An 18,057-nucleotide genomic window follows, 5' to 3' on the forward strand; every position below is an offset into this window, starting at 1 on the left:
CCTGTCACTCCTTTACCTGGTTGCTATTTACCAACAAAGCATTAATTGGATATTTATCTGATTTCAGGTAACTATTCCCTCCATAGATTATGTTTTGAGCTTGATGCAACCACTGCAATCAAACAAATTGTACTTAGCTACCACAACATACAAATCAAAAGCAATGGAAACTCAATAGCTTAACAGATTTATTCGTTGGCAACTTGATGAATAGCTCATGATTAGAGAGTAGTGCAGTGCAATAGCATTTCTTCCACACTGCACTCTTAGCTTTCGTGTTATGTTTACATCCTCTATTGCACACTGACAGCCGGCAATCTTTTCAGGGAGCAGGTTTCCCAGAGTAGTGTGTAAATGTGCAAAAACACTCCTCTGGAGAAGAGAAACAACCACGACCAGTACTTTTTCAGATCTTGTCATCCACATATGTACAAATAGGCATATTTTAAAGTTAATAACCCAAACTCTAAGGTGTGAATTTTAACCCCCAACAGCACACAGGAGAGGGGTGGTGGGAGGTAGGTTAAAATTTCAGAATGTCTGAAACCCAATTCAACACTCCTCCAATGTGCCCACTACTAGTTTAACAGAGTCTGACTGGAGGAGAAGAATGGGCTAATAACCTGATCAAGAGGCAGGTCAGTTATTTAAATATGCTAATAAGGCTGTGTGCCTCAAACTTAAATAGACTTTTAGATTTAATATCGGCAGGCCAGTTTCCCCAGGGCTCAGGAAACCTAGCAGCTGAAGGATGGAAAGAATGGTCGATCTAGTTAAGTGCCTATCCAGCACTGCTGCATGTGGGCCAGTAGGAGCAGGAGTGTGCCACCCCACCCAACCAAGCTAACCTGCTTCCCTCACCAACCACCCTCACACGCCACCAACCTGCAGCCTCTGAGGGCCCACAGCAGCCGCCCTCCCCCACCACCCCACCCCCTACCCCAACTTGCGGCCCAACACCTATTTAATATCCCATCATCTACCCCGATCCATGATCTCTTCCTCCCTCCTCTCCACTCCCCAGCTTATGCCTCATGTTCCAGGGATTCCCACCTGATGACCAACTCTGCAATCTGGCGGCCTGCCAGACACAGAAAAAAATTCAAATGAGGTCCTGCCATCAAATTCTGGAAGATCTCTATATTATTCACATTTACAGGCTGCTATGAACTCTTTCCCACCACCCGCAACCCCCCTCCCCGACCCACCACAATCACCCCAAGAAATATCTGGGTGCAAGATTCAATGTGGAAGTCAGTTTGTGTGGTGCCCACTTCTTGGACAACTTTCCTTCAAGGTGTGATGAAGTTCCCATGGTGCAGACTGCGTTCTGCGCAGCTGACCTGTTGGGTGCTATGACTTTGGATTTCAAAGTGTGTTTTTTTGAGACAGACCCTTATTTGAAAATGAATAGCTTCAATGTCCTGGGAAGTCAGAAGCAAGTTAATAAAAGTTTTTTTTTTAAACCAGAGACATGTATCTGGAGTTTAGGTTTCAGTTTTACAAGACGATTCTGGAGGATGATGGAGCCAGCTGTAAAGCTGGGGTTTGTTTTTTTTAAAAGTTTCCCAGGGCTGCTAAACTAAAACAAGCTGGGAACTGCTGGTTTTATAAAAAATAAGCTCTTTGAATTGAAACCTGTTTTCTGGGAGCTGCCCCTTGGAAAATTCAAGTTGCTACCATTGTTTTCGGTGCCTTAAAGAGTTATGTTAGGAGTGATCAGTGAAGATACTACACCAGGGCTGTTGTCAGCAAAACAAAGCAGTCCTGGAAGGGTGCAAGGTTTTGGTGGAGTCAGTATCAGTGGGGTTCGGTTTGCAGAGAAACTGCCATCAAGTGGAAACTGCCGTATGCATCTGGGAAGACGGGATCTGGAGATGCACTTGAAAAGTTCAAGGACTTGTGATGGTTAGGCATCATCCTGCTGAGAGGATTGCCAAAGGACCATCTGATAGTTAACATGTAACCTTTAAGATATAAATAATGTCTGAGATTTAACTGTTAGTTCATGTTTAAATTATGTTAGTTTTGGTTTGAGTAAAATTTATAAAAGTGAAATCTTGTCAATTTAGTTTGTTGGTGGTCTCCACGGGGATCATAACAAAGGCACTGCACATAGACTCCCAGACTAAGAAGTCCAGGAAAGCCATAAACCAGGATTTTGGAGACAGCAAGACTGTCCTGGAAAAACCTTTGTTTACATCATTATAATGCAAGGAATCAGGACAGAGAAACTAAGACAAAAAGGAACCTTTGGTTCTTGTTCATAGAAATTTTTTTTTACAAACTTAGAAATAAAAGATCCTACCAACAAATTATATTTATGACATAGTAGAAAGTAGCAAGCCGCTTCACAGGAGTGTTAACAAAGGTGGCATGAGCCACATAAGCAATTAGGACAGATGTTGAGGCCAAATCATTAAATATATTCAAGAAAGAGTTAGATATAGTTCTTAGGGCTAAAAAGATCAAGGGATACGGGGAGAAAGCAGGAACAGGGTACTGAGTTTGGATGATCAGCCATGATCATATTGAATGGCGGAGCAGGGTCAGAGGGCCGAATGGCCTACAACTGCTCCTATTTTTCTACGCTTCTAAATCCAAAAGCTTGGTCAAAAAAACTAGGTTTTAAGCAGCATTTTAAAGGAGAGAGAGGTGGAGAGGCTGAGATTTAGGAAGGGAATTTCAAAGCTGCCAATGGTGGAGCAACGAAAAATCAGGGATGTGCAAGAGGCCATAACTGGAGGAATGCAGAGATCTCAGAAGATTGTCGGGCTGGAACAGGTGACAGAGATAGGGAGAGGCGAGGCTACGGAGGGATCTGAAAACAAGGGTAAGAATAAAAAGGAGCTGCCAATGTAAATCATAAAACCACCACAAAAATTACTACTGAACAATACCCAGCTTTAAAACTGTAAAGTGAGTCGTACCCTGATCCTTATAAAACCTGAGCTGCTAATGCATGTAAAAAGGTGAATGTTCAAAACCTTCCAAACTGGGAAGAATCAAACAAAATGTTTGCATTTTTACCTAACAGAAGCAAAATCCTTTCATAGGATAGAATAAGCAGCTTGGTCTAAATGGTTCATTCAGAGAGAGAGTCATACAGCATAGAAAGAGGCCCTTTGGCCCACCACGTCCATGCTGACCATAATGCCTATCTATACTAATCCCACCTGCCTACATTAATTCCATATCCCTCTATGCCTTGCTCATTCAAGTACCTGTCCAGATGCCTCTTAAATGTCATTACTGTTCCTGCCTCCACCTCAGGCAGCTCATTCCAGATACCCACTATTCTTTGCGTGAAAAATTTACCCCTTTGATCCCCTTTAAACCTCCTCCCTCTCACCTTAAATCTATGCCCTCTAGTTTCAATCACCCCTACCATGGGAAACAGACTCTGGCTATCTACCCTATCTATACCTCTCATAATTTTATATACCTCTATCATGTCCCCTCTTAGCCTCCTTCGCTCCAGGGAAGACAGACCCAGCCTATCCAATCTCTCTTTATAACTCAAGCCCTCCAAACCAGGCAACATCCTTGTGAATCTTTTCTGCACCCTCTCTAGCTTAATCACATCTTTCCTGTGGTGCGGCGACCAGAACTGCACACAGTACTCCAAATGCGGCCTAACCAACGTTATGTACAACTGTAACACGACGTCCCAACTCTTGTACTCAATGCCTCGGCCGATGAAGGCAAGCATGCCATATGCCTTCTTCACCACCCTGTCTACCTGTGTTGCCACTTTCAGGGAACTATGTACTTGCACCCCAAGGTCTCTCTGCTCAACAACACTCCCCAGGGCCCTGCCATTCACTGTATATGGCCTGCCCTGGTTTAACGTCCCAAAATGCATCACTTCACACTTGTCTGCATTAAATTCCATTTGCCACTCCCTTGCCCACTTTCCCAGTTGACCGATATCTTGTTGTAACTTTAGACAACCTTATCACTATCCATTATAGCACCAATTTTGGTGTCATCTGCAAACTTACTAATCATGCCCCTTACATTCACATCCAAGTCATTAATATATATGACAAACAACAGAGGGCCCAGCGCCAATCCCTGCAGCACACCACTGGTCATCGGCCTCCAATCTGAAAAACAACCCTCCACTACCACCCTCTGCCTCCCATCACCAAGCCAATTTTGTATTCAATTTGCTAGCTCACCCTGGATCCCATGTGTTCGAACCTTCTGGACCAGCTTACCATGCAGGACCTTGTCAAAGGCCTTGCTAAAGTCCTTGTAGACAATGTACATCACCCTGCCCTCATCAATCCTCTTGGTCACCTCCTCTAAAACTCAATCAAATTTGTGAGACATGATTTCCCACGCACAAAGCCATGCTGACTATCCCTAATCAGACCATGCTTTTCCAGATGCATATAAATCCTGTCTCTCAGAATCCCTTCCAATAACTTTCCCACCACTGACGTAAGGCTCACTGGCCTGTAGTTCCCTGGCTTATCCCTGCTGCCCTTCTTAAATAAAGGCACAACATTAGCTATCCTCCAGTCTTCCAGTACCTCACCCGTGGCTAACGATGATACAGAAATCTCTACCAGGGCCCCAGCAATCTCCTCCCTTGCTTCCCATAGCATCCTAGGATACACCTGGTCAGGCCCTGGGGATTTATCCACCTTGATGTGCTTCAATACCTCCAACACCTCCTCCTTTGTAATGTTGATATGCTCCAGGATATTGGTGTTCCTCCCTTGAACTCACTAGCTTCCATGACCTTCTCCAAGGTAAATACGGACAAAAAATATTCATTTAAGACCTAGCCCATTTCCCGTGGCTCCACACATAGACTACCACACTGATCCTTAAGGGGACCTACTCTCTCCCGAGCTACCCTTTTACTCTTAATATACTTATACAATCTTTTAGGATTTTCCTTTATCTTTTCTGCCAGGGAAATCTCATGGCCCCTTTCAGCCCGCCTAATTTCCTTCTTAAGTGTAGTCCTACATCCTCTACACTCCTCGAGGGACTCGCTCGATCCTAGCTGCCTACACCTGACATATGCCTCCTTCTTTGTCCTGACCAGACATCAACATCCCTCGTCAACCAATGTTCCCTAAACTTGCCAGCCTTGCCCTTTGATCTATCAGGAACATGCCGGCCCTGAACTCTTCCCATCTCACTTTTAAAAGCCTCTCACTTGCCAGACATCCCTTTACCTGTTAGCAGCCTTTCCCATTCAACTTTTGAGAGTTCCTGTCTGATGCCATCGAAATTAGCCTTCCCCCAATTTAGGACTTCAACCCGAGGACCAGTCCTATCCTTTTCCATAACTATCTTGAAGCTAATAGAGTTATGGTCACTGGTCCCAAAGTGCTCCCCCACTGAAATTGAAAATAAAACATTGATAAAAATTGATTAAAACACTAATTAACTAATTATTAAAAAGAGTAACTAAACCAGAGGGAGGAGATTACTGTATTTGGTCAGCATTTAATATTTATAGTAGGAAGCTAGCACTAGGGACCATATCGTTAATTATAACAATTTAGTAAGGATTTAGTAACAATTTAGTAAGGACCACTGACCACCTCCAGGCGCGTATCCATTGTCTCTCGAGATAAGGAGGCCCAAAAGAAAAAAGAAAAAGAAAGAAGTAAGGATTTAATAAGTATTTATTTTTATTTATTAAATAGTGCTAGAAATGTCAGTTAGAGGGGTGAAGTGCTTCACCTGTCAGATGTGGGAGGTCCGTGTCGCTTCCAGCGTTCCAGACGACTACATCTGCAGGAAGTGTACCCAGTTGCAGCTCCTCACTGGATCGGTTGGAGAACCAACTGGATGCACTTAGGAGCATGCAGGAGGCAGAAAGTGTCATAGACAGGAGTTTTAGAGAAGTGGTTACACCCAAGGTGCAGGCAGATAGATGGGTGACCACTAGAAGGGGGAGGCAGTCAGTGCAGGAATCCCCTGTGGCTGTCCCCCTCGAACAAGTATACCGTTTTGGATACTGTTGGGGGGGATGGCCTATCAGGGGAAAACAACAGCAGCCAGAGCAGTGGCATCACGGCTGGCACTGTTGTTCAGCAGGGAGGAACAAAGCGCAGAAGAGCAATAGTTATAGGGGACTCTATAGTCAGGGGCACAGATAGGCGCATCTGTGGACATGAAAGAGACTCCAGGAAGGTATGCTGCCTCCCTGGTGCCAGGGTCAAGGATGTCTCTGAACGGACAGGGGGCATTCTGAAGGGGGAGGGTGAACAGCCAGAGGTTGTGGTACACATCGGTACCAACGGAAGCGGCAGGAAGAGTGACGAGGTCCTGCAGGGGGAGTTCAGGGAGTTAGGTAGAAAGTTAAAAGACAGGACCTCTAGGGTTGTAATCTCAGGATTACTCCCTGTGCCACGTGCCAGTGAGGCTAGAAATAGGAAGATAGTGCAGCTAAACACGTGGCTGAACAGCTGGTGTAGAAGGGAGGGTTTCCGATATCTGGACCATTGGGATCTCTTCAGGGACAGATGGGACCTGTACAAGGAGGACGGGTTGCATCTAAACTGGAGGGGCACAAATATCCTGGCTGCGAGGTTTGCTAGCGTCACTCGGGAGGGTTTAGACTAGTGTGGCAGGGGGGTGGGAACCAGAGCAGTAGGACAGCAAGTGAAATAAGTGAGGGGGAAACTAGTAAATAAGGCCAGTAAGACTAAGAGGAAGAGCAGGCAGGGAGATGTTGCGCAGCACAGCGGGACTGGTGGTCTGAAGTGCATTTGTTTCAATACGAGAGGTATAACAGGTAAGGCAGATGAACTTAGAGCTTGGTTTAGTACTTGGAACTATGATGTTGTTGCTATTACAGAGACTTGGTTGAGGGAAGGATAGGATTGGCAGCTAAATGTTCCAGGATTTAGAAGCTTCAGGCGGGATAGAGGGGGATGTAAAAGGGGTGGGGGAGTTGCATTACTGGTTAAGGAAAATTTCACAGCTGTACTGCGGGAGGACACCTCAGAGGGGTCATGCAGCGAGACAATATGGGTGGAGCTCAGGAATAGGAAAGGTGCAGTCACGATGTTGGGGGTTTACTACAGGCCTCCCAACAGCCAGTGGGAGGTAGAGGAGCTGATATGTAGACAGATTTTGGAAAGATGTAAAGGTAACAGGGTTGGAGTGGTGGGTGATTTTAACTTCCCCAATATTGACTGGGACTCACTTAGTGCTAGGGGCTTGGATGGGGCAGAATTTGTAAGGAGTATCCAGGAGGGCTTCTTGAAACAATACATAGATAGTCCAACAAGGGATGGGGCTGTAGTGGACCTGGTATTGGGGAATGAGCCCGGCCAGGTGGTCTAAGTTTCAGTCGGGGACCATTTCAGGAACAGTGAGCATAATTCCATAAGTTTTAAGGTACTTGTGGATAAGGATAAGAGTAGTCCTCGGGTGAAGGTGCTAAATTGGGGGAAAGCTAATTATAACAATATTAGGCAGGAACTGAAGAATTTAGATTGGGGGCGGCTATCTGACATGTGGGAGTCTTTCAAACGTCAATTGATTAGAATCCAAAACCAGCATGTTCCTGTGAGGAAGAAGGATAAGTTTGGCAAGTTTCAGGAACCTTGGATAACGCGGGATATTGTGAGCCTCGTCTAAAAGAAAAAGGAAGCATTCGTAAGGGCTGGAAGGCTAGGAATAGACGAATACCTTGAGGAATATAAAGACAGTAGGAAGGAACTTAAGCAAGGAGTTAGGAGGGCTAAAAGGGGTTGTGATAATCATTGGCAAACAGGATTAAGGAAAATCCCAAGGCTTTTTATACGTATATAAAGAGCAAGAGGGTAACCAGGGAAAGGGTTGGCCCACTCAAGGACAGAGAAGGGAATCTATGTGTGGAGCAAGAGGAAATGGGCGAGGTACTAAATGAGTACTTTGCATCAGTATTCACCAAGGAGAAGGACTTGGTGGATATGAGCATAGGAAAGGGAGTGTAGATAGTCTCAGTCATCTCATTATCAAAAAGGAGGTGGTGTTGGGTGTCTTGCAAAGCATTAAGGTAGATAAGTCCCCAGGGCCTGATGGGATCTACCCTAGAATACTGAGGGAGGCAAGGAAAGAAATTGCTGGGGCCTTGACAGAAATCTCTGCATCCTCATTGGCGACAGGTGAGGTCCCAGAGGACTGGAGAATAGCCAATGTTGTTCCTTTGTTTAAGAAGGGTAGCAAGGATAATCCAGGAAATTATAGGCTGGTGAGCTTTACGTCAGTGGTAGGGAAATTATTAGAGAGGATTCTTCGGAACAGGATTTATTCCCATTTGGAAACAAATGGACTTATTAGCAAGAGGCAGCATGGTTTTGTGAAGGAGAGGTCGTGTCTCTCTAATTTGATTGAATTTTTTGAGGAAGTGACGAAGATGATTGATGAAGGAAGGGCAGTGGATGTTATCTATATGGACTTCAGTAAAGCCTTTGACAAGGTCCCACATGGCAGACTGGTACAAAAGATGAAGTCACACGGGATCAGAGGGGAGCTGGCAAGATGGATACAGAACTGGCTCGGTCATAGAAGACAGAGGGTAGCAGTGGAAGGGTGCATTTCTGAATGGAGGGATGTGACTAGTGGTGTTCCACAGGGATCAGTGCTGGGACCTTTGCTCTTTGTAGTATATATAAATGATTTGGAGGAAAATGCAGCTGGTCTGATTAGTAAGTTTGCGGACGACACAAATGTTGGTGGAGTTGCGGACAGTGATGAGGATTGTCAGAAGATACAGCAGGATATAGATCAGTTGGAGACTTGGGCGGAGAAATGGCAGATGGAGTTTAATCCGGACAAATGTGAGGTAATGCATTTTGGAAGGTCTAATGCAGGTGGGAAGTATACAGTAAATGGCAGAACCCTTAGGAGTATTGACAGGCAGAGAGATCTGGACATACAGGTCCACAGGTCACTAAAAGTGGCAACACAGGTGGATAAGGTAGTCAAGAAGGCATACGGCATGCTTGCCTTCATCGGTCGGGGCATAGAGTATAACAATTGGCCAGTCATGCTGCAGCTGTACAGAACTTTAGTTAGGCCATACTTAGAATATTGCGTGCAATTCTGGTCGCCACACTACCAGAAGGAGGTAAAGGCTTTGGAGAGGGTACAGAAGAGGTTTACCAGGATGTTGCCTGGTCTGGAGGGCATTAGCTATGAGGAGAGGTTGGATAAACTCGGATTGTTTTCACTGGAACGACGGAGGTGGAGGGGCGACATGATAGAAGTTTACAAAGTTATAAGCGGCATGGACAGAGTGGATAGTCAGAAGCTTTTTCCCAGGGTGGAAGAGTCAGTTACTAGGGGACATAGGTTTCAGGTGAGAGGGGCAAAGTTTAGAGGGGATGTGCGAGGCAATTTCTTTACACAGAGGGTGGTGAGTGCCTGGAACTTGTTGCCGGGCGAGGTGGTGGAAGCAGGTACCATAGAGACATTTAAGAGGCATCTTGACAAATACATGAATAGGATGAGAATAGAGGGATACGGACCCCGGAAGTGCAAAAGGTTTTAGTTTAGGCAGGCATCAAGATCGGCACAGGCTTGGTGGGCCGAATGGCCTGTTCCTGTGCTGTACTGTTCTTTGACACATCAACCACCTGCCCATCCTCATTTCCTAAGAGGAGGTCGAGTGTAGCCCCTTCTCTAGTAGGACCATCCACTTGGTTGCTGGCCTTTGTGACCCCCAAATTTAGATATTATGTTGTATTGCCACAGAAATTTTCCAGAGCCATGAACCTTGACATCCAAGATGATATTTGCTTCTTGGAATTTTTTTGGGAAAAAATTTTCAGCCTTCATCAACCCTGATCTTTAGTCTGGTGACCAGAAAGATCTACATAAAGTGCAAGTTATGTCATACGGGAAAACTGAGAATCCTCACATACAGAGCTCTGACATTGGAACATAGGAAGATAGGAACAGGAGTAGGCCATTCTGCCCCTCAAACCCACCCCGCCATTCAATGAGATCATGGCTGATCCACGACGTAACTCCATATACCTGCCTTTGGCCTATATCCCTCAATATCTTTGCTTAACAAAAATCTATCTATCTTAGATTTAAAATTAACAACTGTTCTAGCTTCAACTGCTGTTTGTGGGAGAGAGTTCCAAACCTCTACCACCCTTTACGTGAAGAAGTGCTTCCTAACATCTCTCCTGAACGGTCTGGTCCTAATTTTTAGACTATGCCCCCCCTAGTTTTGGAATCGCCAGCCAGTGGAAATAGTTTATCTTTATCTAACCTGTCTTTTCCTGTTAATATCTTGAAGACTTCAATCAGATCACCCCTTAACCTTCTAAATTCTAGCGAAAACAGGCCTAATTTGTGTAATCTCTCCTCGCAACTTAACCCCTGTAGTCCAGCTATCATTCTTGTAAACCTACGGTGCACTCCCTCCAAGGCCAATCTTTCCTTCCTAAGGTGTGGTGCCCAGAGCTGCTCACAGTACTCCAAGTGGGGTCTAACCAGGGTTTTGTACAGCTGCAGCATAACCTCTATGTCTTTATACTCCAATCCTCTGGATATAAAGGATAGCATTCCATTAGCCTTTTTGATTATTTTCTGTACTTGCTCCTGGCATTTTAAAGATCTATGCACCTGAAGCCCCAAGTCTCTTTGGACATCCACTGTACTTAACCTCTCCCCATTTAGAAAGTACCCTGCTCTATCCTTTTTTGATCCAAAATGGATAACCTCACACTTGCCCGCATTGAAATCCATCTGCCACAGTTTTGCCCACTCACCTCATCTGTCAATATCTCTTTGCAATTTTATGCTATCATCTAGACTGTCTACAATGCCGCCTAACTTTGTATCATCAGCAAATTTGGATATATGACTTACTACTCCATCATCCAAGTCGTTAATGTGAATAATTGAGGCCCCAACACAGATCCCTGCGGGACACCACTAATTACATCCTGCCAATCGGAGTACTCAACCAACTTTCAAACCATGTCAATAATTTGCCCTCAACTCCATGGGTTTCTACCTTAGTTAAGTCTCTTATGTAGGACTTTATCAAATGCCTTCTGGAAGTTCATATAAATAACATCCATGGACACTCCCCTGTCCACTACCTTAGTCACTACTTCAAAAAATTCAATGAAATTTGTCAGGCATGACCTTCCAGTCATGAATCCGTGCTGGCTGTCCCTGATTAACTGAAATTTTTCTAGGTGTTCAGTCACCCTATCCTTGATTATGGACTCCAGCAACTTGCCCACCACAGATGTCAGGCTAACTGGTCTGTAATTTCCTTGGTTCCCCCTTTCACCCTTCTTAAAACGTGGAGTGACATGTGCAACTTTCCAATCCAGAGGTACCACTCCTGAATGTAGGGAACTCTGAAAGTCCCCCTCTCTGATGCTGAGCGTTCCGTACTCAGCAAAGGTCTCAGTTTTATCCCCTTACGCCCCCACCTCAATGAATTTCGCGCTCGGCATGACGTTGAGCTCTTCTTCCGTCGCCTCCACCTCCGGGCTCACTTCTTTGACCAGGAGTCCTCCCCCCGACCAGCAGACCCATTCACCCGCCTCCAGCATTCTCCCTCTACCTGGACCCCTCCCCCTGGCCTCTTACCCGCTCTTGATCTCTTCATTGAAAACTGTCGGCGAGACATTGGTCGTCTCAATTTCTCTGCCCCCCTCACTCATTCTAACCTGTCCCCCTCTGAACTTGAGGCACTCCGTTCTCTCAGGTCTAACCCCGACATGGTCATCAAACCTGCAGACAAGGGTGGTGCTGTTGTCGTATGGCGTACCGACCTCTACCTTGCAGAAGCTCAACGCCAACTCACGGACACTCCTTCCTACCTCCCTCTGGACTGTCACTGACCTCATCTCCTCTGGAGATCTTCCCTCTACAGCTTCCAACCTCATAGTCCCACAACCCCGGACAGCCCGCTTCTACCTCCTTCCCAAAATTCACAAACGGGACTGTCCCGGCAGACCCATTGTGTCAGCCTGCTCCTGCCCCGCTGAACTTATTTCTTCCTATCTGGACTCTATCTTTTCTCCGCTGGTCCAGTCTCTTCCCACCTACATCCGTGACTCTTCTGACTCCCTACGTCATTTTGACAATTTCCAGTTTCCTGGTCCCAACCGCCTCCTCTTCACTATGGACGTCCAATCGTTCTACACCTCCATCCTCCACCAGGATGGTTTGAGGGCTCTCCGCTTCTTCCTGGAACAGAGGCCCAACCAGTCCCCATCCACCACCACCCTCCTCCGCCTGGCTGAACTTGTTCTCACATTGAACAACTTCTCCTTCAACTCCACGCACTTCCTTCAAGTAAAAGGTGTCGCTATGGGTACCCGCATGGGTCCTAGTTATACCTGTCTTTTTGTGGGATATGTTGAGCATTCTTTGTTCCAGTCCTACTCAGGCCCCCTCCCCCAACTCTTTTTCCGGTACATTGATGACTGTATCGGTGCCATTTCCTGCTCCCGCCCCGAACTGGAAAACTTTATCAACTTTGCTTCCAATTTCCACCCTTCTCTCACCTTTACATGGTCCATCTCTGACACTTCCCTTCCCTTCCTCGACTTCTCTGTCTCCATCTCTGGGGATAGGTTGTCTACTAATATCCATTATAAGCCCACCGACTCCCACAGCTACCTCGACTACACTTCTTCACACCCTACCTCCTGTAAGGACTTCATTCCATTCTCCTAGTTTCTCCGTCTCCGACGCATCTGCTCTGATGATGCTACCTTCCATGACGGTGCTTCTGAAATGACCTCCTTTTTCCTCAACCGAGGATTTCCCTCCACTGTGGTTGACAGGGCCCTCAACCGTGTCCGACCCATTCCCCACACCTCTACCCTCACCCCTTCCCCTCCCTCCCAGAACCGTGACAGGGTTCCCCTTGTCCTCACTTTTCACTCCACCAGCCTTCATATCCAAAGGATCATCCTCCGCCATTTCCGCCACCTCCAGCGTGATGCCACTACCAGTCGCATCTTCCCCTCCCTTCCCCGGTCAGCATTCCGAAGGGATCGTTCCCTCCGTGACACCCTGGTCCACTCCTCCATTACCCCCACCACCTCGTCCCCATCCCAGGACACCTTCCCCTGCAATCGCAGGAGGTGTAATACCTGCCCATTTACCTCCTCTCTCCTCACTATCCCAGGCCCCAAACAATCCTTTCAGGTGAAGCAGTGAAGTACTTGTACTTCTTTCAATGTAGTATACTGTATTCGCTGCTCACAGTGTGGTCTCCTCTACATTGGGGAGACCAAGCGCAGACTGGGTGACCGCTTTGCAGAACATCTCCAGTCAGTCCGCAAGCAGGACCCTGAGCTTCCGGTTGCTTGCCATTTCAACACTCCCCCCTGCTCTCATGCTCACATCTCTGTCCTGGGATTGCTGCAGTGTTCCAGTGAACATCAACGCAAGCTCGAGGAACAGCATCTCATTTACCGATTAGGCACACTACAGCCTGCCGGACTGAACATTGAGTTCAATCATTTCAGAGCATGACAGCCCCCCATTTTACTTTCATTTTTAGTTATTTTTTCTTCCTTTTTTTTTTACATTCTTTTTTACAATCCTTTTTTTTGCATTTATTTCATTTCATCTTAGTTTGTTCAGTTTGCTTACCCACTGTTATTTTTTCAGGTTTGCACTTGCTGCTGTTCAATATTCAGTGTATTTACACCTAATCTGTACTAATGCTTTGTCTTTCAACACACCATTAACATATTGTTTGCCTTTGCTCCGTGACCTTTTGGTCAGCTATGTGGCCTGGTCCAATCTAGACCTCCTTTGTTATCTCTTGCCCCACCCCCACCTCACTTGCTTATAACTTGTGACTTTTCTAATATTTGTCAGTTCCGAAGAAGGTTCACTGTCCCGAAACGTTAACTCTGCTTCTCTTTCCACAGATGCTGCCAGACCTGCTGAGTGGTTCCAGCATTTCTTGTTTTTATTTCAGATTTCCAGCATCCGCAGTATTTTGCTTTTATCTGAAAGTCTATAGTTAGGGCATCTACAATGTGTTCCCCTCCTTCCTTTAACACCCTTGGATGGAAACCATCAGGTCCTGGGGATTTCTCACTCTTTAGTTCCATTAATTTCCTTGTTACTGATGATTTACTTACGTTAATTGTATTAAGTCCCTGTCCCCTATCAGCTATTAATTTTTTCGGGACTTCCGGTTGGTAAAGTCTCTTGTCCTAATTCAGCAACTTAATACCATCAGCAAACTACTTTCCTCTCAAAACAATATGAAGGACAAAGCGTTCAAACATTAGCTCAGTAAAGAACAGAGAGTCATTCCTGAGCAACCTTTAAAGGTATGATCTAAGCTTCATTGATAATGTAGCAGGACAAGTAGTTCTCGGACTCAAGGACCTGGCTATCACCCTTTATAATGGGTCCAGAGAATTTTATAAAAACAAGGGGCAGGGTTTTATCTTTCCCTTGGAAACGGAGATGGGAACAGAGGCGGGGGGGGGCACAAAAAATGGCAAGTGGTGATGTCGGACGGCATGCCCAACATTGTTCTGGCCCTCTGCCTTTTATCCGGGGCAAGGAAGGCCAAGGATGGGCTTCCTGCCCCCAGGTCAATTGAAGCCCCTTGGGGCAGCTTCCCGCCTCACTCTGATTTTATTGAAGTCGGAGGGCCCTGCCACCGCGTGGGGGCACTGCCAGGCGAGAACATTCGAACTAGGAGCAGGAGCTGGCCTTTCAGCCCCTTCGAGCCTGCTCCGCCATTTCATATGTCTGATCTGATTGTGGCCTCAACTTCACTTTCCCGCCTACCCCCGATACCCTTTAATTCCCTTGTCAGTAAAGAATTTTTCTACCTCTATCTTAAAAATATTCAATGACCCTGCCTCCACTGCGCTCTGGGGAAGAGAATTCCAAAGACTCATAACCCTAACAGAAAACATTTCTCTTTATCTCCGTCTTAAATGGGCGATCCTTTTTTTTTAAAAAAAACTGCGTCCCATAGCTCTAATCTCTTCCACAGGGGTAAACATCCTTTCAGCATCCTGGCAGCCTCCTAGCAAGCTCGGGGTGGGGTGAGGTTTCCCACCCCTGGGAGTAATCCATAGCCCTTGGAGGTCCCCCCGGTGACGATAGCTGCCTCTGCAGCAAGATCCTTCCCCCCCAGCCCCACTCATCCCCACCCAGGCCTGACTGGCTGGCCCCGGCGATCCTGAACCCACTTACCTGCGTCCCACGGTACCAATTGGCCGGCAGCGCTGGAGGCGGGAACTCGTCCCTTAAACTAACGGTATAAGAAAGGAAGGCTTGCATTTATATAATGACTTTCACAACTTCAGGATGTTCTGAAGTGCTTTACAACAAATTAAGTACTTTTGAAGTGTAGTCATTGTTGTAATTTAGGGAAATAGCACCGCAAGTTCCCACAAACAGCAATCTGATAATGACCCGATAATCTGAGGGACAAGCATTAGTCAGGACATCAAGACAGCTCCCCTACTCTTCTTCAAAATAGTGTCATGGAATCTTTAATTAGAGAGCAGACAAGGCCTTGGTTTTCCATCTCATCTGAAAGATGGCACCTTCCACAATACATTACCGTATTGAAATATCAGCCTGGATTGAAAGCTCAAGCTCTGGACTGGGGCTTGAACCCTGACCTTCTGACTCAAGAAACAAAAGCACTACCAACTGAGCCCTCAAAGATATTCAGCTTTGTAGCTGACGGAGGATTCTCAAGTCTAATAGCTCCAGGTTCAGGAGTTCGATCTGCTCCAAGTTTACAAACCAGTCCAATAGTTTCAACTGCTCGATGCTAAATACCAGAAAGGCCTGCTTCTTCAGAGAATGCAGGAGGCTTGGTCAAAGTATAATTGCTTGCACTTTTAAATGTTCTGTTTACATTGACTGCACGAGTCGCAAGAGTCGAGTGCTGAGATATCAGTAGTAATGACCGGCTGAGGTCGAATGGTAAAGAAAACTTTTACCCTTTGAAAAGTTGCAAATCTTTACCACTTATCATTAATAACTATTGGAAGAATCTGTTCAGTAACGCTTGTGTAAACAGGGCTGCAAGGAACCTCATTTCTAAGCAAGGTTTGAAGACTGGCAAAGCAGAAATGGTGCAGAGCAAGGTGGTAGTGAAGACACCAGCCCTCCCCATAGGATAGCAATGCAGCATGCCTGGAAGGAGGCAGAGGAACTGGACTTGGGTGAAACAGCTGCCAATGACAGTGCCAGGCTTATGACACAGGGAGATGTGTTTTCAGCAGATGGCACAGGTCTGAATCTGGCTGTCTACTGACCTGGAGCCAGTGTAGCCAGTCCAGCAATGGCTGTTGTCAAGTAAATGCACCTCTGCAAAAATGGGTCGGAGGGTAGCATCCAATAGGCACACAGTCTGTCTCGTAGCTGCCTGACAAGTCACAATTAAATCCTCCTCCTCTTCTCCAAAGGTACAAGTTAGAGGGACTCCCACTGGAAAACCTATTGTCCCAATATCATGAGCATACTGAAACATAGTGCCAGACAAAAACCTTTCTAACCGGCCAAGCAGAAACAGGTCCCTTCTTAACACCACACCCCCTTCCTCCGATAATCCATTTGCTTCCAAAACTCAAGCTTGGCATTTCCTAGTAATTACTTCTCAGTTTTCCTCATCTTTTTCACGCTTTTAAACTTGGTAATATTTTGCACTGTGAGCAATGGATTTTAACCCAAGTTTCTTAATTAAATGTAACATATTTACATAGCACCTTTAACATTATAAAATGTCCAGTGCATGTTACAGGAGCATTATAAAATAAAATATGACACTGAGCCACATAAGGAGATATTAGGTCAGATATTGTCAAAGAAGTAGCTTTTAAGGAGTAACTTAATGGAGGAAAGCAACGTAGAGAGGCAGTGAGGTGTAGGGAGGATATTCCAGGGCTTACATCCTGGATAACTGAAGGAGCGGCCACTACTGATGGAGCAATAAAAATTGGAATGCACAAGAGGCCAGAATTCAAGGAGCGCTGATATCTTGTCGGAGATTACAGAGATAGGGAGGGGTGAGGCCATGGAGGGATTTGAAAGCGAGGATGAGAATTTTGAAATCAAGATGTTACTTGACCGGGAGCTACTGTAGGTCAGCAAGAACAGGGGTGATAAGGAAATGGGAGTTGGTGTGAGTTATGACATGGGCAGCAGAGTTTTGGATGGCCTCAAGTTTACGGAGGGTAGAATGTGGGAGACCAGTCAGGAATGCATTGGAATAGTCAGGTCTAGTGGTAATGAAGGCATGAATGAGGGTTTCGGCAGCAGATGATCTGAGACAGGGGCACAGTCGGGCGACTTTACAGAGGTGGAAATAGGCGGTCTCAGTAATCGCACAAATATGAGGTTGGAAGCTCATCTTGGGTCAAATGTGACACCAAGACCGTGAACAGGACACTGATTAGATCTCAGCTGGAGCACTGTGACCAATTCTGGGCACCATGCTTTTGGGAAGCAGGTGAAAGCCTTGGAGTGGGTGCAGGGGGGATTCACCAGAATTATGCCAGAGATGAGGAAATTCAGTTATCTGAATAGACTTGAGAAGCTGGGATTGTTCTCCTTGGAGCCAAGTAAGTTAAGGGGAGATTTAATGGAGGTGTTCAAAACTATGGGGGGGTTTTGATAAACTAAATAAGGATAAACTGTTTCTACTGACTAGAGAGTCGGTAACCAGAGGATCCAGATTCAAGATCATTTGGCAAAAGGACCAGTGGAAAGATGACATTTTTAACCCAGCAAGTGGTTATAATCTGAATGCAATGCCTCAAAGAGCGGTGGAAACAGATTCAATAGTAACTTCCAAAAGGGAGCTGGATAAATATTTGGAAAGGAAAAATTTACAAGTTTGTGGGGAAGGAGCAGGGGAGTGGTTTAATTGGATAGCTCTTTCAGAGAGCTGGTATGGGCCAGGTGGCTCCTGTGTTGCATGATTCTATGAAACAGTTATGGGGAAAATGTCCAAAATCTCAAACTGCAAGTTTTCAAACTTCATGCTGCGGATAGTACAGCAAGCAATTAGGTTGGCAAATGTTATGTTAGCCTTTACTGCAAGGA

The 18,057-nt window shown here is 45.9% G+C and overlaps 1 protein-coding gene across 3 annotated transcripts in view; it reads right to left on the reverse strand.

The window, feature by feature from the left end:
* mindy4 (MINDY lysine 48 deubiquitinase 4) overlaps positions 1-18,057 on the reverse strand; it is a 305,544-nt gene that overhangs the window by 226,737 nt on the left and 60,750 nt on the right. The window lies entirely within an intron of this gene.

This window comes from Heterodontus francisci, chromosome 2, assembly GCF_036365525.1.
Source record: "Heterodontus francisci isolate sHetFra1 chromosome 2, sHetFra1.hap1, whole genome shotgun sequence".
Lineage (NCBI taxonomy): Eukaryota > Metazoa > Chordata > Chondrichthyes > Heterodontiformes > Heterodontidae > Heterodontus > Heterodontus francisci.